We start from the raw sequence: 27,739 nt of genomic DNA, 5'->3' as shown, positions 1-27,739 counted from the left end.
TTAATTCACAATCTGTTGAAACTATGACAATAGAAAGGTTCAGAAATGTCATCACAGCACAGTCACAGCAGAGTTGAAAAATATATGGCAAATAGAAATCCAAAATGGATGGTGTTAAGATATAGATGGGAGGGGTTAAATGGAGCTGAAGGGTGGGACTAGTAACTAGTAACAAGATAAAACATGTAGAACATACGTGGTCTGTAAAATGTATATAAGTTCAGAACTTTTGTGAAATAGCACAGTTACAAATAGAAATCAAACTGGGTGGACATCAGAAATAGAGGAAGGCAAGGACTAAAAACAAACAGAATATAACGTCTGTAAAATGTGTATAGTATGTGTCAGCTGGAAGTAGAAGCCTAAGTGTTATTGTTTATTAGTTTACTCCAATTGGAGGGTTGAAGTCGGAACTTTACATACACCTTAGCCAAATACATTTAAACTCAGTTTTTCACAATTCCTGACATTTAATCCTCGTAAAACTTCCCTGTATTAGGTCATTTAGGATCACAACTTTAATTTAAGAATGTGAAATGTCAGAATAATAGTAGAGAATTATTTATTTCAGCTTTTATTTCTTTCATCACATTCCCAGTGGGTCAGAAGTTTACATACGAATTGAGTGTACTTGGTAGCATTGACTTTAAATAGTTTATCTTGGGTCAAAAGTTTTAGATAGCGTTCCACAAGCTTCCCACAACAAGTTGGGTGAATTTTTTGGCCCATTCCTCCTGACAGAGATGTTGTAACTGAGTCAGGTTTGTAGGCCTCCTTAAGCCAACTTTGGAAGTATGCTTGGGGTCGTTGTCCAGTTGGAAGACCCATTTGCAACCAAGCTTTAACTTCCTGACTGATGTCTTGAGATGTTGCATCAACATATCCACATAATTATCTTTCCTCATGAAGCCATCTATTTTGGGAAGTGCACCAGAACCTCCTGCAGCAAAGCACCCCCACAACATGATGCTGCCAACCCCTGTCCTTCACAGTTGGGATGGTGATCTTTGGCTTGCAAGCCCCCCCTTTTCCTCCAAACAAAACGATGGTCATTATGGCCAAACAGTTCTTTATTTGTTTCATCAGACCAGAAGACATTTCTCCAAAAAGTACAATCTTTGTCCCCATGTGCAGTTGCAAACCGTAGTCTGGCTTATTTATGGCGGTTTTGGAGTAGGGAGTGGAAAAAACACACGTAAACACGAATCAATACAAAAAAATACAATAAACGAAAACCGAAACAGCCTAAACTGGTGCAAATTAACAGTAGATAGTTAAGGACAATCACCCACAAAACAACCAAAAAATATGGCTGCCTAAATATGGTTCCCAATCAGAGACAACGATAAACACCTGACTCTGAGAACCACTCCAGACAGCCATAGACTCTGCTAGATCACCCCACTAGCTACAATCCCACTATATACCAAAACCCCAAGACAAAACACACCACAATACAAAAACCCCATGCCACACCCTGGCCTGACCCAATCCATAAAGATAAACACAAAATACTTCGACCAGGGCGTGACAGCTGATTTCTTTAGATTTTCTCATGATGTCAAGAAAAAATTGTCATACTAAAGTTTAAAAAATAATTCAAAGTTGGTTATTGTCAGGGTTTTCCTGTGGTGAAGTAGAGGAGGACCAAAACGCAGCGTGGTTATATTGACTCATGTTTAATCAAAAACGGATAAACATGAACACTACAAAGCAATGAACGTGAAAAACCAAAAACAGCCCTATCTGGTGCAAAACATAGAGACAGGAACAATCACCCACAAAACCCCACACAAAACAGGCTACCTAAATATGGTTCCCAATCAGAGACAATGACTAACACCTGCCTCTGATTGAGAACCATATCAGGCCAAACATAGAAATAGACAAACCAGACACACAACATAGAATGCCCACCCAGCTCAAGTCCTGACCAACACTAAAACAAGGAAAACACATACAAACGATGGACAGAACGTGACAGTTATTCAAGTAAAAGTGAGTCACCCAGTAAAATACTACTTGAGTAAATGTCTAAAAGTATTTGGTTTTAAATATACTAAAGTATCAAAAGTAAATGCAATTGCTAAAATATACTTAAGTGTCAAAAGTAGAAGTAAAAGTATAAATCATTTCCAATTACTTATATTAAAAAAAAATATATATATATGGTAACGGGGCCTCCCGGGTGGCGCAGTGGTCTAAGGCACCAGTGACTCTGGGTTCGAGCCCATGGGGCGGTCCATGGGGCGACGCACAATTGGCCGCACAATTGGAGGTTTTGGCCTCCTTGTCTCATCACGCACTAGCGACTCCTGTGGCGGGCCGGGCACAGTGCGCGCTAACCAGGTCGCTGGGGCGCAGCTGGCTTCCGGATTGGATGCTCTGTGTTAAGAAGCAGTGCGGCTTGGTTGGGTTGTGTTTCGGAGGACGCATGGCTTTCGACCTTCGTCTCTCCCGAGCCCGTACGGGAGTTGTAGCAATGAGACAAGATAGTAACTACAACCAATTGGAAACCATGAAATTGGGGAGATAAAGGGGGTAAAATAAAATAAAACATGTATGGATAGCCAGGGGCACACTCCAACACTCAGACATCATTTATAAATTATGCATTTGTGTTTAGTGAGACCTCCAGACCATAGGCAGTAGGGATGACCACGTGTTCTCTTGATAAGCGCGTGAATTAGACAATTTTCCTGTCCTGTTTAAGCATTGAAAATGTAAAGAGTACTTTGGGTGTCAGGCATAATGTATCGAGTAAAAAGTACAATATTTTCTTTCAGAATGTAGCGAAGTAAAAGTAAAAGTTGTCAAAAATATAAATAGTAAAGTAAAGTACAGACACCCAAAACAGCTCATTAAAAACCACTGTGTATACAGTGGTATGTGTATGTATATATGTAAATATATTTACCCCAAAAATATAATTCGAAATAATGACATTGATGGAAGCAACAATCTATCCACAGTATTAAAGCTGATCCCTAAAACAATTAATAAAATAATAATAACAATAAACAATTATAAAAACAGAGTAGTCATTACGTCTTTCTCTTCATTGCTGATTCGGTGAGTGAGTTTATAAGGAGATGTTGTACCACTGTGACTATTAATAACCGTGGATGGATGGCGGAATTCACGCAAAACTCGATCCACCATATTTAACCATGGAAAGGTGACTGGGAAAATGGCTGAAGTCAAACAGTGTAGTAGTCCCTCCGCAAGACAATCAAACAGGCAAAACGTCAGTATTAGAGACAATGTGGAGTCGCAATTTAACGGCTCAGACACTGGACGTATGTGGCATCGTCTACAGTTAATCCATGGACTACAAAAGGAAAACCAGCCACTTTGGGGTTAGGGTTAGGGTTAGACTAACCCTAACCCTAACCCTAACCAATATCTTGCTTCCAGACAAGCTAAACACGTTCTTTGGTGTCCAAATCACCAACAAACTAGCATGGTCCATGGAATGGGTCCTCAGACCCTCAAAAGGTTCTGCACCGTCGAGAGCATCCTGACTGGTTGCATCACTGCCTCGTACGGCAACTGCTCGGCCTCGGACCGGGGTGGCAGGTAGCCTAGTGGTTAGAATTTTGGACTTGTAACCGAAAGGTTTTACAAGTTTTGGACTTGTAAAAAGAAAAGGCAATACAGAGGGTAGTGGGAACGGCCCAGTACATCACAGAGACCAAGCTTCCTGCCATCCAGGACCTCCATACCAGGCAATGACAGAGGAAAGACCCAAAAATTGTCCAAGACTCCAGCCACCCTAGTCATAGACTGTTCTCTCTGCTACAGCATGGCAAGCGACGGTACCGGAGTACCAAGTCTAGGTCCAAGAGGCTAGTAAACAGCTTCTACCCTCATGCCATAAGATTCCTGAACATCTAGTCAAATGGCTACCCATACACTACTGCTACTCTCTGTTGTCATAGTCACTTTAATAACTCTGCCTACATGTACATATTTACCTCAAATTTGTATTTATTTATTTTGATGTCACCTTTAATTAACCAGGTAGGCCAGATCACCTTTATTTAACCAGGTAGACCAGATCACCTTTAATTAACCAGGTAGGCCAGATCACCTTTATTTAACCAGGTAGACCAGATCACCTTTATTTAACCAGGTAGACCAGATCACCTTTAATTAACCAGGTAGGCCAGATCACCTTTATTTAACCAGGTAGGCCAGTTAAGAACAATTTCTCATTTACAACTGCGACCTGGCCAAGATAAAGCAAAGCAGTGCGACAAAAACAACACAGAGTTACACATAGAATAAACAAACATGCATTCAGTAATAAAATAGAAAAAGTCTATATACAGTGTGTGCAAATGAGGTAGGATAAGGGAGGTAAGGCAAGAAATAGGCCATAGTGGCAAAATAATTACAATTTAGCAATTAAACACTGGAGTGATAGATGTGCAGAAGATGAATGTGCAAGTAGAGATACTGGGGTACAAAGGAGCAAAAAAAGAATAATAGTAACAGTATTGGGGATGAGGTAGATGCCACAGGGCTATTTGGGCTATTTACAAATGGGCTATGTGTAACGGTTTTCTAGGTGTGGTGAAGGAGAGTCGGACCAAAACGCAGCGTGTAGATTACGATTCATGTTTAATGGAAAAAAACACACTAAACACAAACACTACAAAACAATAAACGTAACGAAAACCGAAACAGCCTATACTGGTGCAAACTAACACTAGACAGTTACAAGGACACTAAGGACAATCACCCACAAAACAACCAATGAATACGGCTGCCTAAATATGGTTCCCAATCAGAGACAACGATAAACACCTGACTCTGATTGAGAACCACTCCAGACAGCCATAGACTCTGCTAGATCACCCCACTAGCTACAATCAGACTGACAGCTCTGGCTGCTCCATGCAGACTGACAGCTCCTTGCAGACTGACAGCTCCTTGCAGACTGACAGCTCCTTGCAGACTGGCAGCTCCTTGCAGACTGGCAGCTCCTTGCTGACTGGCAGCTCTGGCTGCTTCATACAGACTGACAGCTCTGGCTGCTTCATGCAGGCTGGCAGCACCTTGCAGACTGACAGCTCTGACTGCTCCATGCAGACTGACAGCTCTGGCTGCTCCATGCAGGCTGGCAGCACCTTGCAGACTGACAGCTCTGGCTGCTCCATGCAGACTGACAGCTCTGACTGCTCCATGCAGGCTGGCAGCTCTGGCTGCTCCATGCAGGCTGGCAGCACCTTGCAGACTGGCAGCTCCTTGCAGACTGGCAGCTCCTTGCAGACTGACAGCTCTGGCTGCTCCATTCAGGCTGGCAGCACCTTGCAGACTGGCAGCTCCTTGCAGACTGGCAGCTCCTTGCAGACTGACAGCTCTGGCTGCTCCATGCAGACTGACAGCTCTGGCTGCTCCATGTAGACTGGCAGCTCTGGCTGCTTTATGCAGGCTGACAGCTCTGACTGCTCCATGCTGGCTGACAGCTCTTTGCAGACTGGCAGCTCCTTGCAGACTGACAGCTCTGGCTGCTTTATGCAGGCTGACAGCTCTGACTGCTCCATGCAGGCTGACAGCTCTTTGCAGACTGGCAGCTCCTTGCAGACTGACAGCTCTGGCTGCTCCACCAGCCTAAACTGGTGCAAACTAACACAGAATAAGGACATCAAGACACTAAGGACAATCACCCACAAAACAACCAAAGAATATGGCTGCCTAAATATGGTTCCCAATCAGAGACAACGATAAACACCTGACTCTGATTGAGAACCACTCCAGACAGCCATAGACTCTGCTAGATCACCCCACTAGCTACAATCCCACTATATACCAAAACCCCAAGACAAAACACACCACAATACAAAAACCCCATGCCACACCCTGGCATGACCCAATACATAAAGATAAACACAAAATACTTCGACCAGGGCGTGACAGAACCCCCCCCCCCCCTAAGGTGCGGACTCCCGAACGCAGCTCAAAACAATAGGGAGGGTCCGGGTGAGCGTCTGTCCATGGTGGCGGCTCCGGCGCGGGACGTGGACCCCACTCAGTCAATGTCTTAGTCCCCTCTCCTCGCGTCCCTGAATAGTTCACCCTCGCCGCCGACCATGGCCTAGTAGTCCTCACCCAGAACCCCACTGGACTGAGGAGCAGATCGGGACTGAAGGACAGCTCGGGACTGAGGCAGCTCGGGACTGAGGGGGAGCTCGGGAGTGAGAGAAAGCTCGGGAGTGAGAGAAAGCTCGGGAGTGAGAGAAAGCTCAGGCAGGTTGATGGATCTTGGCTGACTGGCAGATCCTGGCTGACTGGCAGATCCTGGCCGACTGGAAGTTCTGGCGGATCCTGGCAGACTGGCGGATCCTTGCTGACTGGCGGATCCTGGCCGACTGGCAGATCCTGGCCGACTGGCACCTCTGGCGGATCCTGGCTGACTGGCACTTCTGGCGGATCCTGGCTGACTGGCACTTCTGGCGGATCCTGGCAGACTGGTGGATCCTGGCAGACTGGCGGATCCTTGCAGACTGGCAGCTCCTTGTAGACTGACAGCTCTTTGCAGACTGGCAGCTCTGGCTGCTTCATGCAGACTGGCAGCTCTGGCTGCTTCATGCAGACTGACATCTCTGGCTGCTTCATGCAGACTGACAGCTCTGACTGCTCCATGCAGACTGACAGCTCTGGCTGCTCCATGCAGGCTGGCAGCACCTTGCAGACTGACAGCTCTGGCTGCTCCATGCAGGCTGACAGCTCCTGCAGACTGACAGCTCCTTGCAGACTGGCAGCTCCTTGCAGACTGGCAGCTCCTTGCAGACTGACAGCTCTGGCTGCTTCATGCAGACTGACAGCTCTGGCTGCTCCATGCAGACTGACAGCTCTGACTGCTCCATGCAGGCTGGCAGCTCTGGCTGCTCCATGCAGGCTGGCAGCACCTTGCAAACTGGCAGCTCCTTGCAGACTGGCAGCTCCTTGCAGACTGACAGCTCTGGCTGCTCCATGCAGGCTGGCAGCACCTTGCAGACTGGCAGCTCCTTGCAGACTGGCAGCTCCTTGCAGACTGACATCTCTGGCTGCTCCATGCAGACTGACAGCTCTGGCTGCTCCATGTAGACTGGCAGCTCTGGCTGCTCCATGTAGACTGGCAGCTCCTTGCAGACTGACATCTCTGGCTGCTCTATGCAGGCTGACAGCTCTGACTGCTCCATGCAGGCTGACAGCTCTTTGCAGACTGGCAGCTCCTTGCAGACTGGCAGCTCCTTGCAGACTGACAGCTCTGGCTGCTTCATGCAGACTGACATCACTGGCTGCTTCATGCAGACTGACAGCTCTGGCTGCTCCATGCAGACTGACAGCTCTGACTGCTCCATGCAGGCTGACAGCTCTGGCTGCTCCATGCAGGCTGGTAGCACCTTGCAGACTGGCAGCTCCTTGAAGACTGACAGCTCTGGCTGCTCCATGCAGACTGACAGCTCTGGCTGCTCCATGTAGACTGGTTGCTCTGGCTGCACTATGCAGGCTGACAGCTCTGACTGCTCCATGCAGGCTGACAGCTCTTTGCAGACAGGCAGCTCCTTGCAGACTGACAGCTCTGGCTGCTCCATGCAGGCTGACAGCTCCTTGCAGACTGACAACTCCTTTGCAGACTGGCAGCTCCTTGCAGACTGACAGCTCTGGATGCTCCATGCAGGCTGGCAGCACCTTGCCGACTGGCAGCTCCTTGCAGACTGGCAGCTCCTTGCAGACTGACAGCTCTGGCTGCTCCATGCAGGCTGGCAGCACCTTGCAGACTGACATCTCTGGCTGCTCCATGCAGACTGACAGCTCTGGCTGCTCCATGTAGACTGGCAGCTCTGGCTGCTCCATGTAGACTGGCAGCTCCTTGCAGACTGACATCTCTGGCTGCTCTATGCAGGCTGACAGCTCGGACTGCTCCATGCAGGCTGACAGCTCTTTGCAGACTGGCAGCTCCTTGCAGACTGGCAGCTCCTTGCAGACTGACAGCTCTGGCTGCTTCATGCAGACTGACATCACTGGCTGCTTCATGCAGACTGACAGCTCTGGCTGCTCCATGCAGACTGACAGCTCTGACTGCTCCATGCAGGCTGACAGCTCTGGCTGCTCCATGCAGGCTGGCAGCACCTTGCAGACTGGCAGCTCCTTGAAGACTGGCAGCTCTGGCTGCTCCATGCAGACTGACAGCTCTGGCTGCTCCATGTAGACTGGTTGCTCTGGCTGCACTATGCAGCCTGACATCTCTGACTGCTCCATGCAGGCTGACAGCTCTTTGCAGACTGGCAGCTCCTTGCAGACTGACAGCTCTGGCTGCTTCATGCTGACTGACATCTCTGGCTGCTCTATGCAGGCTGACAGCTCTGACTGCTCCATGCAGGCTGACAGCTCTTTGCAGACTGGCAGCTCCTTGCAGACTGGCAGCTCCTTGCAGACTGACAGCTCTGGCTGCTTCATGCAGACTGACATCACTGGCTGCTTCATGCAGACTGACAGCTCTGGCTGCTCCATGCAGACTGACAGCTCTGACTGCTCCATGCAGGCTGACAGCTCTGGCTGCTCCATGCAGGCTGGCAGCACCTTGCAGACTGGCAGCTCCTTGAAGACTGGCAGCTCTGGCTGCTCCATGCAGACTGACAGCTCTGGCTGCTCCATGTAGACTGGTTGCTCTGGCTGCACTATGCAGGCTGACATCTCTGACTGCTCCATGCAGGCTGACAGCTCTTTGCAGACTGGCAGCTCCTTGCAGACTGACAGCTCTGGCTGCTCCATGCAGGCTGGCAGCACCTTGCAGACTGGCAGCTCCTTGCAGACTGGCAGCTCCTTGCAGACTGACAGCTCTGGCTGCTCCATGCAGACTGACATCTCTGGCTGCTTCATGCAGACTGACAGCTCTGACTGCTCCATGCAGGCTGACAGCTCTGGCTGCGCTGAACAGACAGGAGACTCCAGCAGCGCTGTAGAGGAAGAAGGCTCTAGCTGCGCTGAACAGGCGGGAGACTCCGGTAGCGCAGGAGAGGAGAAAGGCTCTGATAGCGCTGAACAGGCGGGAGGCTCCGGCAGCGCAGGCGAGGCGAGGCGCACTGTAGGCCTGATGCGTGGTGCTGGCACTGGTGGTACTGGGCCGAGGACACGCACAGGAAGCCTGATGCGGGGAGCTGCTACCGGAGGGCTGGTGTGTGGAGGTGGCACAGGATGGGCTAGACCGTGAAGGCGTACTGGAGATCTTGAGAGCAGTGTTGGCACAGGACGTGCAAGGCTAGGGATGTACACAGGAGGCATGGTGCGTGAGGCTGGCACCAACTTCACCAGCCGACTAACACGCACCTCAGGACGAGTATGGAGCGCTGACCCAGGTGCCATCAAATCCCTGACACGTTCCGTCGGGCGAATTCCATGCAAAAAGCACCAACACAGCAACTCCCTCATTTCTCTCTCCTCCAATTTCCCCATTAACTCCTTCACAGTCTCTGCTTCGCTCACCTCCAACACCGGCTCTGGTCTCCTCCTTGGCTCCTCGATAAACAGGAAGAGTTGGCTCAGGTCTCCTCCTTGACTCTGCCGCACTCTCCCTGAGCCCCCCCCCCAAGAAATTTTTGGGGCTGACTCTCAGGCTTCCTTGCCAACCGTGTTCCCTCATATCGCCGGCTCCTCTCTCCGGCTGACTCTGCTCTCCTCGCTGCTCTGACAGCTGGCGCTTAAAGTTAGTGAGGGAGATATGAGTCTCCAGCTTCAGTGATTTTTGCATCACTGCCATTCCAGTCATTTACATTGGCGCGTTACGTTCAGTAATGTTTTGCTTCCAAAACATCTGGTGATTTTGCAGAGAGCCACATCAATTTACAGAAATACTCATAATAAACATACAAGTGTCATGCATGGCACTTTAGATAAAGTTAATGCTGTGTCAGATTTAAAAAAGCTTTACCGAAAAAACAGTAGTAGTAGTAGTAGTGTTGGTGTTGTTGTTGTGTAGTAGTAGTAGTAGTGGTGTAGTAGTAGTGGTGTTGTTGTGTAGTAGTAGTAATAGTAGTGGTGTTGTTGTTGTGTAGTAGTAGTGTAGTAGTCTAGTAGAAGTAGTGGTGTTGGTGTTGTTGTGCAGTAGTAGTAGTAGTAGTAGTGGTGTTGTTGTTGTGTAGTAGTAGTAGTAGTAGTGTTGAATGAACAAAAAAACAGAGCAAACTAGAATTATATTTGGCCCTAAACAGAGAGTACACTGTGACTGACCCAAACTTAAGGAAAGCTTTGACTATGTACAAACTCAGTGAGCATAGCCTTGCTATTGAGAAATGCCGCCTTAGGCAGACCTGGCTCTCAAGAGAATACAGGCCATGTGCACACTGCCCACAAAATGAAGTGAAAACTGAGCTGCACTTCCGAACCTCCTGCTAAATGTGTGACCATATTAGAGACACGGGGCGGCAGGGTAGCCTAGTGGTTAGAGCGTTGGACTAGTAACTGGAAAGTTGCAAGTTCAAACCCCCGAGCTGACAAGGTACAAATCATTCGTTCAGCCCCTGAACAGGCAGTTGACCTACTTTTCCTAGGCCGTCATTGAAAATAAGAATTTGTTCTTAATGACTTGCCTGGTTATTTATTTTCCCTTTTGTACTTGAACCATTTGCACATCACTACAATACTGTATATATACATAATATGACATTTGTAATGTCTTTATTCTTTTGGAACTTCTGTGAGTGTAATGTTTACTGTTCATTTTTGTTTATTTCACTTTTGTATATTTTCTACTTCACTTGCTTTGGCAATGTTAACATATGTTTCCCCTGTCAATAAAGCCCCTTGCATTGAATTTAATTGAGTAGAGAGGTGAGGAGAGAAGAGTAGTAGTAGTAGTAGTAGTAGTAGTGGTGTAGTAGTAGTAACATTAGTAGTAATAGTAGTAGTGTAGTAGTAATAGTAACATTATTAGTAATAGTACCACTGAGACAGAGGGGTGCTGTTTCACTGTCCAGACAGCATCAGCTACATGGGCGACACCCACTGAGACAGAGGGGTGCTGTTTCACTGTCCAGTCAGCATCAGCTACATGGGCGACACCCACTGAGACAGAGGGGTGCTGTTTCAACCTATCTCCTGATTCTGCCTCCTCAACCCTCCTCTCCTCCCTTTCTGCATCCTTTGACTCTCTATGTCCCCTATCTTCCAGGCCGGCTCGGTCCTCCCTCCCGCTCCGTGGCTCGACGACTCATTGCGAGCTCACAGAACAGGGCTCCGGGCAGCCGAGCGGAAATGGAGGAAAACTCGCCTCCCTGCGGACCTGGCATCCTTTCGCTCCCTCCTCTCTACATTTTCCTCCTCTGTCTCTGCTGCTAAAGCCACTTTCTACCACTCTAAATTCCAAGCATCTGCCTCTAACCCTAGGAAGCTCTTTGCCACCTTCTCCTCCCTCCTGAATCCTCCTCCCCTCCCCCCTCCTCCCTCTCTGCAGATGACTTCGTCAACCATTTTGAAAAGAAGGTCGACGACATCCGATCCTCGTTTGCTAAGTCAAACGACACCGCTGGTTCTGCTCACACTGCCCTACCCGGTGCTCTGACCTCTTTCTCCCCTCTCTCTCCAGATGAAATCTCGCGTCTTGTGACGGCCGGCCGCCCAACAACCTGCCCGCTCGACCCTATCCCCTCCTCTCTTCTCCAGACCATTTCCGGAGACCTTCTCCTTACCTCACCTCGCTCATCAACTCATCCCTGACCGCTGGCTACGTCCCTTCCGTCTTCAAGAGAGCGAGAGTTGCACCCCTTCTGAAAAAACCTACACTCGATCCCTCCGATGTCAACAACTACAGACCAGTATCCCTTCTTTCTTTTCTCTCCAAAACTCTTGAACGTGCCGTCCTTGGCCAGCTCTCCCGCTATCTCTCTCAGAATGACCTTCTTGATCCAAATCAGTCAGGTTTCAAGACTAGTCATTCAACTGAGACTGCTCTTCTCTGTATCACGGAGGCGCTCCGCACCGCTAAAGCTAACTCTCTCTCCTCTGCTCTCATCCTTCTAGACCTATCGGCTGCCTTCGATACTGTGAACCATCAGATCCTCCTCTCCACCCTCTCCGAGTTGGGCATCTCCGGCGCGGCCCACGCTTGGATTGCGTCCTACCTGACAGGTCGCTCCTACCAGGTGGCGTGGCGAGAATCTGTCTCCTCACCACGCGCTCTCACCACTGGTGTCCCCCAGGGCTCTGTTCTAGGCCCTCTCCTATTCTCGCTATACACCAAGTCACTTGGCTCTGTCATAACCTCACATGGTCTATCCTAATATCGCTATGCAGACGACACACAATTAATCTTCTCCTTTCCTCCTTCTGATGACCAGGTGGTGAATCGCATCTCTGCATGTCTGGCAGACATATCAGTGTGGATGACGGATCACCACCTCAAGCTGAACCTCGGCAAGACGGAGCTGCTCTTCCTCCCGGGGAAGGACTGCCCGTTCCATGATCTCGCCATCACGGTTGACAACTCCATTGTGTCCTCCTCCCAGAGCGCTAAGAACCTTGGCGTGATCCTGGACAACACCCTGTCGTTCTCAACTAACATCAAGGCGGTAGCCCGTTCCTGTAGGTTCATGCTCTACAACATCCGCAGAGTACGACCCTGCCTCACACAGGAAGCGGCGCAGGTCCTAATCCAGGCACTTGTCATCTCCCGTCTGGATTACTGCAACTCGCTGTTGGCTGGGCTCCCTGCCTGTGCCATTAAACCCCTACAACTCATCCAGAACGCCGCAGCCCGTCTGGTGTTCAACCTTCCCAAGTTCTCTCACGTCACCCCGCTCCTCCGCTCTCTCCACTGGCTTCCAGTTGAAGCTCGCATCCGCTACAAGACCATGGTGCTTGCCTACGGAGCTGTGAGGGGAACGGCACCTCAGTACCTCCAGGCTCTGATCAGTCCCTACACCCAAACAAGGGCACTGCGTTCATCCACCTCTGGCCTGCTCGCCTCCCTACCACTGAGGAAGTACAGTTCCCGCTCAGCCCAGTCAAAACTGTTCGCTGCTCTGGCTCCCCAATGGTGGAACACACTCCCTCACGACGCCAGGACAGCGGAGTCAATCACCACCTTCCGGAGACACCTGAAACCCCACCTCTTTAAGGAATACCTAGGATAGGATAAAGTAATCCCCCCTTAAAAGATTTAGATGCACTATTGTAAAGTGGCTGTTCCACTGGATGTCATAAAGTGAATGCACCAATTTGTAAGTCGCTCTGGATAAGAGCGTCTGCTAAATGACTTAAATGTAAATGTAAATGTAAATGTTTCACTGTCCAGTCAGCATCAGCTACATGGGCGACACCCACTGAGACAGAGGGGTGCTGTTTCACTGTCCAGACAGCATCAGCTACATGGGCGACACCCACTGAGACAGAGGGGTGCTGTTTCACTGTCCAGTCAGCATCAGCTACATGGGCGACACCCACTGAGACAGAGGGGCGCAGCTTCGCTCTCACAGATGCTTTCTCCGGTGATATAGTTTCAGCAGAGAGGAAGAGGCGAAGCGAGAGGGCTCACTCTCGCAAAAATGTGTCCAAAAATGTGTCCAACACTACTATTACTACTACTACTACTACTACTACACTACTACTACTACTACTATTACTACTAATGTTACTACTACTACACCACTACTACTACTACTATTACTAATAATGTTACTATTACTACTACACTACTACTACTATTACTACTACTACTATTTCTACTAATGTTACTACTACTACACCACTACTACTACTACTATTACTACTACTATTACTACTACTATACTACTACTACTATTACTACTAATGTTACTACTACTACACCACTACTACTACTACTACTACTATTACTACTAATGTTACTACTACTACACCACTACTACTACTATTACTACTACTACTACTATTACTACTATAGTATAGTACTATATTACTACTTATTGATCCAAATCAGTCAGGTTTCAAGACTAGTCATTCAACTGAGACTGCTCTTCTCTGTTTCACGGAGGCGCTCCGCACTGCTAAAGCTAACTCTCTCTCCTCTGCTCTCATCCTTCTAGACCTATCGGCTGCCTTCGATACTGTGAACCATCAGATCCTCCTCTCCACCCTCTCCGAGTTGGGCATCTCCGGCGCGGCCCACGCTTGGATTGCGTCCTACCTGACAGGTCGCTCCTACCAGGTGGCGTGGCGAGAATCTGTCTCCTCACCACGCGCTCTCACCACTGGTGTCCCCCAGGGCTCTGTTCTAGGCCCTCTCCTATTCTCGCTATCAACCAAGTCACTTGGCTCTGTCATAACCTCACATGGTCTCTCCTATCATTGCTATGCAGACGACACACAATTAATCTTCTCCTTTCCCCCTTCTGATGACCAGGTGGCGAATCGCATCTCTGCATGTCTGGCAGACATATCAGTGTGGATGACGGATCACCACCTCAAGCTGAACCTCGGCAAGACGGAGCTGCTCTTCCTCCCGGGGAAGGACTGCCCTTTCCATGATCTCGCCATTACGGTTGACAACTCCATTGTGTCCTCCTCCCAGAGCGCTAAGAACCTTACACTACACCACTACTACTACTACTACTATTACTACTACTACTACTACTACTACTACTACTACTACTACTACTACTACTACTACTACTACTACTACTGCTACTACTACTACTACTACTACTACTACTACTACTACTACCACTACTACTACTACTACTATTACTACTACTACTACTACTACTACTACTACTACTACTACTACAGGCGGAAAAGAGAAATTAATGAGATTGAAAGAACCAGAATTTTCATCAGGATATTTTCTACTGTTTTTATTTGTCGGCTTTAGGCCTATGTATTTGACTTAGTTGACGATGGAAGGTATAGACCTACTGCTGCATTGGCCTATAGGCTATCTCTGAGTTATAGACCTACTGCTACATTGGTCTATAGGTTATCTCTGAGTCATAGACCTACTGCTACATTGGCCTATAGGCTATCTCTGAGTTATAGACCTACTGCTGCATTGGCCTATAGGCTATCTCTGAGTTATAGCCTATAGGCCAATGCAGCAGAAGGTCTATCTCTGAGTTATAGACCTACTGCTGCATTGGCCTATAGGCTATCTCTGAGTTATAGACTTACTGCTGCATTGGCCTATAGGCTATCTCTGAGTTATAGACCTACTGCTACATTGGCCGATAGGCTATCTCTGAGTTTTAGACCTACTGCTGCATTGGCCGATAGGCTATCTCTGAGTTTTAGACCTACTGCTGCATTGGCCTATAGGCTATCTCTGAGTTATAGACCTACTGCTGCATTGGCCTATAGGCTATCTCTGAGTTATAGACCTACTGCTACATTGGCCTATAGGCTATCTCTGGAGTTATAGACCTACTGCTGCATTGGCCTATAGGCTATCTCTGAGTTATAGACCTACTGCTGCATTGACCTATAGGCTATCTCTGAGTTATAGACCTACTGCTACATTGGCCTATAGGTTATCTCTGAGTTATAGACCTACTGCTGCATTGGCCTATAGGCTATCTCTGAGTTATAGACCTACTGCTAGAAGATATCCCTCTAGTGGTGTGGGGGCTGTGCTTTGGCAAAGTGGGTGGGGTTATATCCTTCCTGTTTGGCCCTATCCGGGGGTGTCCTCGGATGGGGCCACAGTGTCTCCTGTCCCCTCCTGTCTCAGCCTCCAGTATTTATGCTGCAGTAGTTTGTGTCGGGGGGCTAGGGTCAGTTTGTTATATCTGGAGTACCCCTCCTGTCCTAATTCGGTGTCCTGTGTGAATCTAAGTGTGCGTTCTCTAATTCTCTCCTTCTTTCTTTCTCTCTCTCGGAGGACCTGAGCCCTAGGACCATGCCCCAGGACTACCTGACATGATGACTCCTCGCTGTCCCCAGTCCACCTGGCCATGTTGCTGCTCCAGTTTCAACTGGCCTGAGCCCTAGGACCGTGCCCCAGGACTACCTAACTTGATGACTCCTTGCTGTCCCCAGTCCACCTGGCCATGCTGCTGCTCCAGTTTCAACTGTTCTGCCTTACTATTATTCGACCATGCTGGTCATTTATGAACATTTGAACATCTTGGCCATGTTCTGTTATAATCTCCACCCGGCCCAGCCAGAAGAGGACGGGCCACCCCACATATGCTCTCTCTAATTTTCTCTTTCTTTCTTTCTCTCTCTCGGAGGACCTGAGCCCTAGGACCGTGCCCCAGGACTACCTGACATGATGACTCCTTGCTGTCCCCAGTCCACCTGGCCATGCTGCTGCTCCAGTTTCAACTGTTCTGCCTTGTTATTATTCGACCATGCTGGTCATTTATGAACATTTGAACATCTTGGCCATGTTCTGTTATAATCTCCACCCGGCACAGCCAGAAGAGGACTGGCCACCCCACATAGCCTGGTTCCTCTCTAGGTTTCTTCCTAGGTTTTGGCCTTTCCAGGGAGTTTTTCCTAGCCACCGTGCTTCTACACCTGCATTGCTTGCTGTTTGGGGTTTTAGGCTGGGTTTCTGTACAGCACTTTGAGATATCAGCTGATGTACGAAGGGCTATATAAATACATTTGATTTGATTTGCTACATTGGCCGATAGGCTAACTCTGAGTTATAGACCTACTGCTACATTGGCCTATAGGCTATCTCTGAGTTATAGACCTACTGCTACATTTGCCGATAGGCTATCTCTGAGTTTTAGACCTACTGCTACATTGGTCTATAGGTTATCTCTGAGTTATAGACCTACTGCTACATTGGTCTATAGGTTATCTCTGAGTTATAGACCTACTGCTGCATTGGCCTATAGGCTATCTCTGAGTTATAGACCTACTGCTACATTTGCCGATAGGCTATCTCTGAGTTATAGACCTACTGCTACATTGGTCTATAGGTTATCTCTGAGTCATAGACCTACTGCTACATTGGCCTATAGGCTATCTCTGAGTTATAGACCTACTGCTGCATTGGCCTATAGGCTATCTCTGAGTTATAGACCTACTGCTACATTGGCCTATAGGCTATCTCTGAGTTATAGACCTACTGCTGCATTGGCCTATAGGCTATCTCTGAGTTATAGACCTACTGCTGCATTGGCCTATAGGCTATCTCTGAGTTATAGACCGACTGCTACATTGGCCTATAGGCTATCTCTGAGTTATAGACCTACTGCTACATTGGCCTATAGGCTATCTCTGAGTTATAGACCTACTGCTACATTGGCCTATAGGCTATCTCTGAGTTATAGACCTACTGCTACATTGGCCTATAGGCTATCTCTGAGTTATAGACCTACTGCTGCATTGGCCTATAGGCTATCTCTGAGTTATAGACCTACTGCTACATTGACCTATAGGCTATCTCTGAGTTATAGACCTACTGCTACATTATAATAATAATAATAATAATAATATATGCCATTTAGCTGACGCTTTTATCCAAAGCGACTTACAGTCATGTGTGCATACATTCTACGATGGGTGGTCCCGGGAATCGAACCCACTACCCTGGCGTTACAAGCGCCATGCTCTACCAACGGAGCCACAGAAGGACCATTGGGCTATCTCTGAGTTATAGACCTACTGCTGCATTGGCCTATAGGCTATCTCTGAGTTATAGACCTACTGCTACATTGGCCTATAGGCTATCTCTGAGTTATAGACCTACTGCTACATTGGTCTATAGGCTATCTCTGAGTTATAGACCTACTGCTACATTGACCTATAGGCTATCTCTGAGTTATAGACCTACTGCTGCATTGGTCTATAGGCTATCTCTGAGTTATAGACCTACTGCTACATTGACCTATAGGCTATCTCTGAGTTATAGACCTACTGCTGCATTGGTCTATAGGCTATCTCTGAGTTATAGACCTACTGCTACATTAGTCTATATCTCTGAGGTATATGTTCTCATTTCTTTAGCCGCCAATGGTTAATCAAGTGAATGTTTCTGAGTTTTCTTTTTGACTTAAATCTGCTTGAAAATCTATGGCCAGACCTGAAAATGGTTGTCTAGCAATGATCAACAACCAATTTGACAGAGCTTGAAGAACTTTTAAAAAAGAATAATGGGCCAATGTTGGACAATCCAGGTGTGGAAAGTTCTTAGAGACTTCCCAGAAAGACTCACAGCTGCAATCGCTGCCAAAGGTGATTCTAAAATGTATTGACTCAGGGGGTTGAATATTTATCTAATCAAGATACTGGACACAGTTTTAGTATTTTATTTTTCATTAAGTTTTACACGTTAGAATCTTTCTTCAACTTTGACATAAGAGTATTTTGTGTAGATCGTTGACAAAAAAATGACAATTAAACCAATTTTAGTTCCACTTTGCAACACAATGAAATGTGGAAAAAGTCTAGGCGTGTGAATGCTTTCTGAAGGCACTGTAATGTAACCCCAACCCTTAGAGCTAGAACCCTAACAGCTTACTAAACCTTACCAACCAGAGCCCGACCAGAGCAGGGCCCATTTCTCAGGACCTCTGAGTTCCTCTTTAAAGGCCCAGTGCAGCCAAAAATGTGATTGTCCTGTGTTTTATATATATTTCCACACCATGAGGTTGGAATAATACTGTGGAATTGTGAATAATGAATAATGCCCTTTTAGTGTAAGAGCTGTTTGAAAAGACCGCCTGAAATTTCAGCCTGTTTAAGTGGGGTGGAGTTCACCAAGCAGTGAATTTTGTTAATTGACCATTAGAAAAGAGAGTTCCAAACCTCAGACCCCTCCCAGACAGTCTTAGAAAAATGATTGCTTGAGAAATTGCTCTTGCTAAGAAGCTATTTTTGTTATTTTTGACCATTTTGATTGAAAACAATCACAATAAGGTACTTAATTGTTACCCAGAAATGATTTGATATTGAGATAAAAGCGGATGCATTGGGCCTTTAAACAACCATAACATTTAATCTGTCCATTCTGAGAAGCAGAAGGAGTATACACTTTGGAGGGAAGCCAAACTCAGAACCAATCAGGAGAGGAGATTGTGTCACTCCTGGACATATCAACTCTCCAAAGAGCCTCTACAAACTTCTTCCTGGGCAAAAGCTACAAACAAAATGATACAATTTCCTCTTCATATTTCAAATGTTTGCCTATTTCAATCCCATTTGTACTGTATTGCCTGTCGTAGCCAGTGATTCAATGCCAATCAAAACAGCAATGTATTTGTAGAGCCTTGAAACAAGTCTGAGTCAGGAACACAAAGGGATAGTCCAGGATTCTGGCAATGAGGCCCTTTATCTACTTCGCCAGAGTCAGATGAACCCGTGGATACCTTTGTTATGTGGGGCCTAGTGGTTAGAGCATTGGACTAGTAACCGAAAGGTTGCAAGTTCAAATCCCCGAGCTGACAAGGTACAAAATCTGTCGTTCTGCCCCTGAACAGGCAGTTAACCCACTGATCCTAGACCAGTTAACCCACTGATCCTAGACCAGTTAACCCACTGATCCTAGACCAGTTAACCCACTGATCCTAGACCAGTTAACCCACTGATCCTAGACCAGTTAACCCACTGATCCTAGACCAGTTAACCCACTGATCCTAGACCAGTTAACCCACTGATCCTAGACCAGTTAACCCACTGATCCTAGACCAGTTAACCCACTGATCCTAGACCAGTTAACCCACTGATCCTAGACCAGTTAACCCACTGATCCGAGGCCGTCATTGAAAATAAGAATTTGTATTTGTTCTTAACGGACTTGCCTAGTAAAATAAAGGTTAGAAAAAAATAAAATGTCTCTGCATTCAGTTTGAAGGAAATTTAAGGAAAATATATGCGCTTTGGAACTATTCTCTGATGAGATGCGTTCCAAAAACGTTTCTTGGGAAAAGAAACATGAGCAAAATGTTGAATATGTTTCCTCCTTAGAATGAGGATGTTGAATATGTTTCCTCCTTAGAGTGAGGATGTTGAATATGTTTCCTCCTTAGAGTGAGAATGTTGAATATGTTTCCTCCTTAGAATGTTGAATATGTTTCCTCCTTAGAGTGAGGATGTTGAAAATGTTTCCTCCTTAGAGTGAGGATGTTGAATATGTTTCCTCCTTAGAGTGAGGATGTTGAATATGTTTCCTCCTTAGAGTGAGGATGTTGAATATGTTTCCTCCTTAGAGTGAGGATGTTGAATATGTTTCCTCCTTAGAGTGAGGATGTTGAATATGTTTCCTCCTTAGAGTGAGGATGTTGAATATGTTTCCTCCTTAGAGTGAGAATGTTGAATATGTTTCCTCCTTAGAATGTTGAATATGTTTCCTCCTTAGAGTGAGGATGTTGAAAATGTTTCCTCCTTAGAGTGAGGATGTTGAATATGTTTCCTCCTTAGAGTGAGGATGTTGAATATGTTTCCTCCTTAGAGTGAGGATGTTGAATATGTTTCCTCCTTAGAGTGAGAATGTTGAATATGTTTCCTCCTTAGAATGTTGAATATGTTTCCTCCTTAGAGTGAGGATGTTGAAAATGTTTCCTCCTTAGAGTGAGAATGTTGAATATGTTTCCTCCTTAGAATGTTGAATATGTTTCCTCCTTAGAGTGAGGATGTTGAAAATGTTTCCTCCTTAGAGTGAGGATGTTGAATATGTTTCCTCCTTAGAGTGAGGATGTTGAATATGTTTCCTCCTTAGAGTGAGGATGTTGAATATGTTTCCTCCTTAGAGTGAGGATGTTGAATATGTTTCCTCCTTAGAGTGAGGATGTTGAATATGTTTCCTCCTTAGAGTGAGAATGTTGAATATGTTTCCTCCTTAGAGTGAGGATGTTGAATATGTTTCCTCCTTAGAGTGAGGATGTTGAATATGTTTCCTCCTTAGAGTGAGGATGTTGAATATGTTTCCTCCTTAGAGTGAGGATGTTGAATATGTTTCCTCCTTAGAGTGAGAATGTTGAATATGTTTCCTCCTTAGAGTGAGGATGTTGAATATGTTTCCTCCTTAGAGTGAGGATGTTGAATATGTTTCCTCCTTAGAATGTTGAATATGTTTCCTCCTTAGAGTGAGGATGTTGAATATGTTTCCTCCTTAGAGTGAGAATGTTGAATATGTTTCCTCCTTAGAGTGAGAATGTTGAATATGTTTCCTCCTTAGAGTGAGGATGTTGAATATGTTTCCTCCTTAGAATGTTGAATATGTTTCCTCCTTAGAGTGAGGATGTTGAATATGTTTCCTCCTTAGAGTGAGGATGTTGAATATGTTTCCTCCTTAGAGTGAGAATGTTGAATATGTTTCCTCCTTAGAATGTTGAATATGTTTCCTCCTTAGAGTGAGGATGTTGAAAATGTTTCCTCCTTAGAGTGAGAATGTTGAATATGTTTCCTCCTTAGAATGTTGAATATGTTTCCTCCTTAGAGTGAGGATGTTGAATATGTTTCCTCCTTAGAGTGAGAATGTTGAATATGTTTCCTCCTTAGAATGTTGAATATGTTTCCTCCTTAGAGTGAGGATGTTGAAAATGTTTCCTCCTTAGAGTGAGGATGTTGAATATGTTTCCTCCTTAGAGTGAGGATGTTGAATATGTTTCCTCCTTAGAGTGAGGATGTTGAATATGTTTCCTCCTTAGAGTGAGGATGTTGAATATGTTTCCTCCTTAGAGTGAGGATGTTGAATATGTTTCCTCCTTAGAGTGAGGATGTTGAATATGTTTCCTCCTTAGAGTGAGGATGTTGAATATGTTTCCTCCTTAGAGTGAGGATGTTGAATATGTTTCCTCCTTAGAGTGAGAATGTTGAATATGTTTCCTCCTTAGAGTGAGGATGTTGAATATGTTTCCTCCTTAGAGTGAGGATGTTGAATATGTTTCCTCCTTAGAGTGAGGATGTTGAATATGTTTCCTCCTTAGAGTGAGGATGTTGAATATGTTTCCTCCTTAGAGTGAGAATGTTGAATATGTTTCCTCCTTAGAGTGAGGATGTTGAATATGTTTCCTCCTTAGAGTGAGGATGTTGAATATGTCTCCTCCTTAGAATGTTGAATATGTTTCCTCCTTAGAGTGAGGATGTTGAATATGTTTCCTCCTTAGAGTGAGGATGTTGAATATGTTTCCTCCTTAGAGTGAGAATGTTGAATATGTTTCCTCCTTAGAGTGAGAATGTTGAATATGTTTCCTCCTTAGAGTGAGGATGTTGAATATGTTTCCTCCTTAGAATGTTGAATATGTTTCCTCCTTAGAGTGAGGATGTTGAATATGTTTCCTCCTTAGAGTGAGGATGTTGAATATGTTTCCTCAGAGTGAGAATGTTGAATATGTTTCCTCCTTAGAATGTTGAATATGTTTCCTCCTTAGAGTGAGGATGTTGAAAATGTTTCCTCCTTAGAGTGAGAATGTTGAATATGTTTCCTCCTTAGAATGTTGAATATGTTTCCTCCTTAGAGTGACGATGTTGAATATGTTTCCTCCTTAGAGTGAGAATGTTGAATATGTTTCCTCCTTAGAATGTTGAATATGTTTCCTCCTTAGAGTGAGGATGTTGAAAATGTTTCCTCCTTAGAGTGAGGATGTTGAATATGTTTCCTCCTTAGAGTGAGGATGTTGAATATGTTTCCTCCTTAGAGTGAGGATGTTGAATATGTTTCCTCCTTAGAGTGAGGATGTTGAATATGTTTCCTCCTTAGAGTGAGGATGTTGAAAATGTTTCCTCCTTAGAGTGAGGATGTTGAATATGTTTCCTCCTTAGAGTGAGGATGTTGAATATGTTTCCTCCTTAGAGTGAGAATGTTGAATATGTTTCCTCCTTAGAATGTTGAATATGTTTCCTCCTTAGAGTGAGGATGTTGAAAATGTTTCCTCCTTAGAGTGAGGATGTTGAATATGTTTCCTCCTTAGAGTGAGGATGTTGAATATGTTTCCTCCTTAGAGTGAGGATGTTGAATATGTTTCCTCCTTAGAGTGAGGATGTTGAATATGTTTCCTCCTTAGAGTGAGGATGTTGAATATGTTTCCTCCTTAGAGTGAGGATGTTGAATATGTTTCCTCCTTAGAGTGAGAATGTTGAATATGTTTCCTCCTTAGAATGTTGAATATGTTTCCTCCTTAGAGTGAGGATGTTGAAAATGTTTCCTCCTTAGAGTGAGGATGTTGAATATGTTTCCTCCTTAGAGTGAGGATGTTGAATATGTTTCCTCCTTAGAGTGAGGATGTTGAATATGTTTCCTCCTTAGAGTGAGGATGTTGAATATGTTTCCTCCTTAGAGTGAGGATGTTGAATATGTTTCCTCCTTAGAGTGAGGATGTTGAATATGTTTCCTCCTTAGAGTGAGGATGTTGAATATGTTTCCTCCTTAGAGTGAGAATGTTGAATATGTTTCCTCCTTAGAGTGAGGATGTTGAATATGTTTCCTCCTTAGAGTGAGGATGTTGAATATGTTTCCTCCTTAGAGTGAGGATGTTGAATATGTTTCCTCCTTAGAGTGAGGATGTTGAATATGTTTCCTCCTTAGAGTGAGGATGTTGAATATGTTTCCTCCTTAGAGTGAGAATGTTGAATATGTTTCCTCCTTAGAGTGAGGATGTTGAATATGTTTCCTCCTTAGAGTGAGGATGTTGAATATGTTTCCTCCTTAGAATGTTGAATATGTTTCCTCCTTAGAGTGAGGATGTTGAATATGTTTCCTCCTTAGAGTGAGGATGTTGAATATGTTTCCTCCTTAGAGTGAGAATGTTGAATATGTTTCCTCCTTAGAGTGAGAATGTTGAATATGTTTCCTCCTTAGAGTGAGAATGTTGAATATGTTTCCTCCTTAGAATGTTGAATATGTTTCCTCCTTAGGATGTTGAATATGTTTCCTCCTTAGAGTGAGGATGTTGAATATGTTTCCTCCTTAGAATGTTGAATATGTTTCCTCCTTAGAATGTTGAATATGTTTCCTCCTTAGAGTGAGGATGTTGAAAATGTTTCCTCCTTAGAGTGAGAATGTTGAATATGTTTCCTCCTTAGAGTGAGGATGTTGAATATGTTTCCTCCTTAGAGTGAGGATGTTGAATATGTTTCCTCCTTAGAGTGAGGATGTTGAATATGTTTCCTCCTTAGAGTGAGGATGTTGAATATGTTTCCTCCTTAGAGTGAGAATGTTGAATATGTTTCCTCCTTAGAGTGAGGATGTTGAATATGTTTCCTCCTTAGAGTGAGGATGTTGAATATGTTTCCTCCTTAGAGTGAGGATGTTGAATATGTTTCCTCCTTAGATGTTGAATATGTTTCCTCCTTAGAGTGAGAATGTTGAATATGTTTCCTCCTTAGAGTGAGGATGTTGAATATGTTTCCTCCTTAGAGTGAGGATGTTGAATATGTTTCCTCCTTAGAATGTTGAATATGTTTCCTCCTTAGAGTGAGGATGTTGAATATGTTTCCTCCTTAGAGTGAGGATGTTGAATATGTTTCCTCCTTAGAGTGAGAATGTTGAATATGTTTCCTCCTTAGAGTGAGAATGTTGAATATGTTTCCTCCTTAGAGTGAGGATGTTGAATATGTTTCCTCCTTAGAATGTTGAATATGTTTCCTCCTTAGAGTGAGGATGTTGAATATGTTTCCTCCTTAGAGTGAGGATGTTGAATATGTTTCCTCCAGAGTGAGAATGTTGAATATGTTTCCTCCTTAGAATGTTGAATATGTTTCCTCCTTAGAGTGAGGATGTTGAATATGTTTCCTCCTTAGAGTGAGAATGTTGAATATGTTTCCTCCTTAGAATGTTGAATATGTTAGAGTGACGATGTTGAATATGTTTCCTCCTTAGAGTGAGAATGTTGAATATGTTTCCTCCTTAGAATGTTGAATATGTTTCCTCCTTAGAGTGAGGATGTTGAAAATGTTTCCTCCTTAGAGTGAGGATGTTGAATATGTTTCCTCCTTAGAGTGAGGATGTTGAATATGTTTCCTCCTTAGAGTGAGGATGTTGAATATGTTTCCTCCTTAGAGTGAGGATGTTGAATATGTTTCCTCCTTAGAGTGAGGATGTTGAAAATGTTTCCTCCTTAGAGTGAGGATGTTGAATATGTTTCCTCCTTAGAGTGAGGATGTTGAATATGTTTCCTCCTTAGAGTGAGAATGTTGAATATGTTTCCTCCTTAGAATGTTGAATATGTTTCCTCCTTAGAGTGAGGATGTTGAAAATGTTTCCTCCTTAGAGTGAGGATGTTGAATATGTTTCCTCCTTAGAGTGAGGATGTTGAATATGTTTCCTCCTTAGAGTGAGGATGTTGAATATGTTTCCTCCTTAGAGTGAGGATGTTGAATATGTTTCCTCCTTAGAGTGAGGATGTTGAATATGTTTCCTCCTTAGAGTGAGGATGTTGAATATGTTTCCTCCTTAGAGTGAGAATGTTGAATATGTTTCCTCCTTAGAATGTTGAATATGTTTCCTCCTTAGAGTGAGGATGTTGAAAATGTTTCCTCCTTAGAGTGAGGATGTTGAATATGTTTCCTCCTTAGAGTGAGGATGTTGAATATGTTTCCTCCTTAGAGTGAGGATGTTGAATATGTTTCCTCCTTAGAGTGAGGATGTTGAATATGTTTCCTCCTTAGAGTGAGGATGTTGAATATGTTTCCTCCTTAGAGTGAGGATGTTGAATATGTTTCCTCCTTAGAGTGAGGATGTTGAATATGTTTCCTCCTTAGAGTGAGAATGTTGAATATGTTTCCTCCTTAGAGTGAGGATGTTGAATATGTTTCCTCCTTAGAGTGAGGATGTTGAATATGTTTCCTCCTTAGAGTGAGGATGTTGAATATGTTTCCTCCTTAGAGTGAGGATGTTGAATATGTTTCCTCCTTAGAGTGAGGATGTTGAATATGTTTCCTCCTTAGAGTGAGAATGTTGAATATGTTTCCTCCTTAGAGTGAGGATGTTGAATATGTTTCCTCCTTAGAGTGAGGATGTTGAATATGTTTCCTCCTTAGAATGTTGAATATGTTTCCTCCTTAGAATGAGGATGTTGAATATGTTTCCTCCTTAGAGTGAGGATGTTGAATATGTTTCCTCCTTAGAGTGAGAATGTTGAATATGTTTCCTCCTTAGAGTGAGAATGTTGAATATGTTTCCTCCTTAGAGTGAGAATGTTGAATATGTTTCCTCCTTAGAATGTTGAATATGTTTCCTCCTTAGGATGTTGAATATGTTTCCTCCTTAGAGTGAGGATGTTGAATATGTTTCCTCCTTAGAATGTTGAATATGTTTCCTCCTTAGAATGTTGAATATGTTTCCTCCTTAGAGTGAGGATGTTGAATATGTTTCCTCCTTAGAGTGAGGATGTTGAATATGTTTCCTCCTTAGAATGTTGAATATGTTTCCTCCTTAGAATGTTGAATATGTTTCCTCCTTAGGATGTTGAATATGTTTCCTCCTTAGAGTGAGGATGTTGAATATGTTTCCTCCTTAGAATGTTGAATATGTTTCCTCCTTAGAATGTTGAATATGTTTCCTCCTTAGAGTGAGGATGTTGAATATGTTTCTTCCTTAGAGTGAGGATGTTGAAAATGTTTCCTCCTTAGAGTGAGGATGTTGAATATGTTTCCTCCTTAGAGTGAGGATGTTGAATATGTTTCCTCCTTAGAATGTTGAATATGTTTCCTCCTTAGAGTGAGGATGTTGAATATGTTTCCTCCTTAGAATGTTGAATATGTTTCCTCCTTAGAATGTTGAATATGTTTCCTCCTTAGAGTGAGGATGTTGAATATGTTTCCTCCTTAGAGTGAGAATGTTGAATATGTTTCCTCCTTAGAATGTTGAATATGTTTCCTCCTTAGAGTGAGGATGTTGAATATGTTTCCTCCTTAGAGTGAGGATGTTGAATATGTTTCCTCCTTAGAGAGTGAGGATGTTGAATATGTTTCCTCCTTAGAGTGAGAATGTTGAATATGTTTCCTCCTTAGAGTGAGAATGTTGAATATGTTTCCTCCTTAGAGTGAGGATGTTGAATATGTTTCCTCCTTAGAATGTTGAATATGTTTCCTCCTTAGAGTGAGGATGTTGAATATGTTTCCTCCTTAGAATGTTGAATATGTTTCCTCCTTAGAATGTTGAATATGTTTCCTCCTTAGAATGTTGAATATGTTTCCTCCTTAGAGTGAGGATGTTGAATATGTTTCCTCCTTAGAATGTTGAATATGTTTCCTCCTTAGAATGTTGAATATGTTTCCTCCTTAGAGTGAGGATGTTGAATATGTTTCTTCCTTAGAGTGAGGATGTTGAATATGTTTCCTCCTTAGAGTGAGGATGTTGAATATGTTTCCTCCTTAGAGTGAGGATGTTGAATATGTTTCCTCCTTAGAGTGAGGATGTTGAATATGTTTCCTCCTTAGAATGTTGAATATGTTTCCTCCTTAGAGTGAGGATGTTGAATATGTTTCCTCCTTAGAGTGAGAATGTTGAATATGTTTCCTCCTTAGAGTGAGGATGTTGAATATGTTTCCTCCTTAGAATGTTGAATATGTTTCCTCCTTACAGTGAGGATGTTGAATATGTTTCCTCCTTAGAATGTTGAATATGTTTCCTCCTTAGAGTGAGGATGTTGAATATGTTTCCTCCTTAGAGTGAGGATGTTGAATATGTTTCCTCCTTAGAGTGAGGATGTTGAATATGTTTCCTCCTTAGAGTGAGGATGTTGAATATGTTTCCTCCTTAGAGTGAGGATGTTGAATATGTTTCCTCCTTAGAGTGAGGATGTTGAATATGTTTCCTCCTTAGAGTGAGGATGTTGAATATGTTTCCTCCTTAGAGTGAGAATGTTGAATATGTTTCCTCCTT

Source organism: Oncorhynchus keta, chromosome 25 (assembly GCF_023373465.1).
Source record: "Oncorhynchus keta strain PuntledgeMale-10-30-2019 chromosome 25, Oket_V2, whole genome shotgun sequence".
NCBI lineage: Eukaryota > Metazoa > Chordata > Actinopteri > Salmoniformes > Salmonidae > Oncorhynchus > Oncorhynchus keta.
This window is presented reverse-complemented; position numbering follows the sequence as displayed.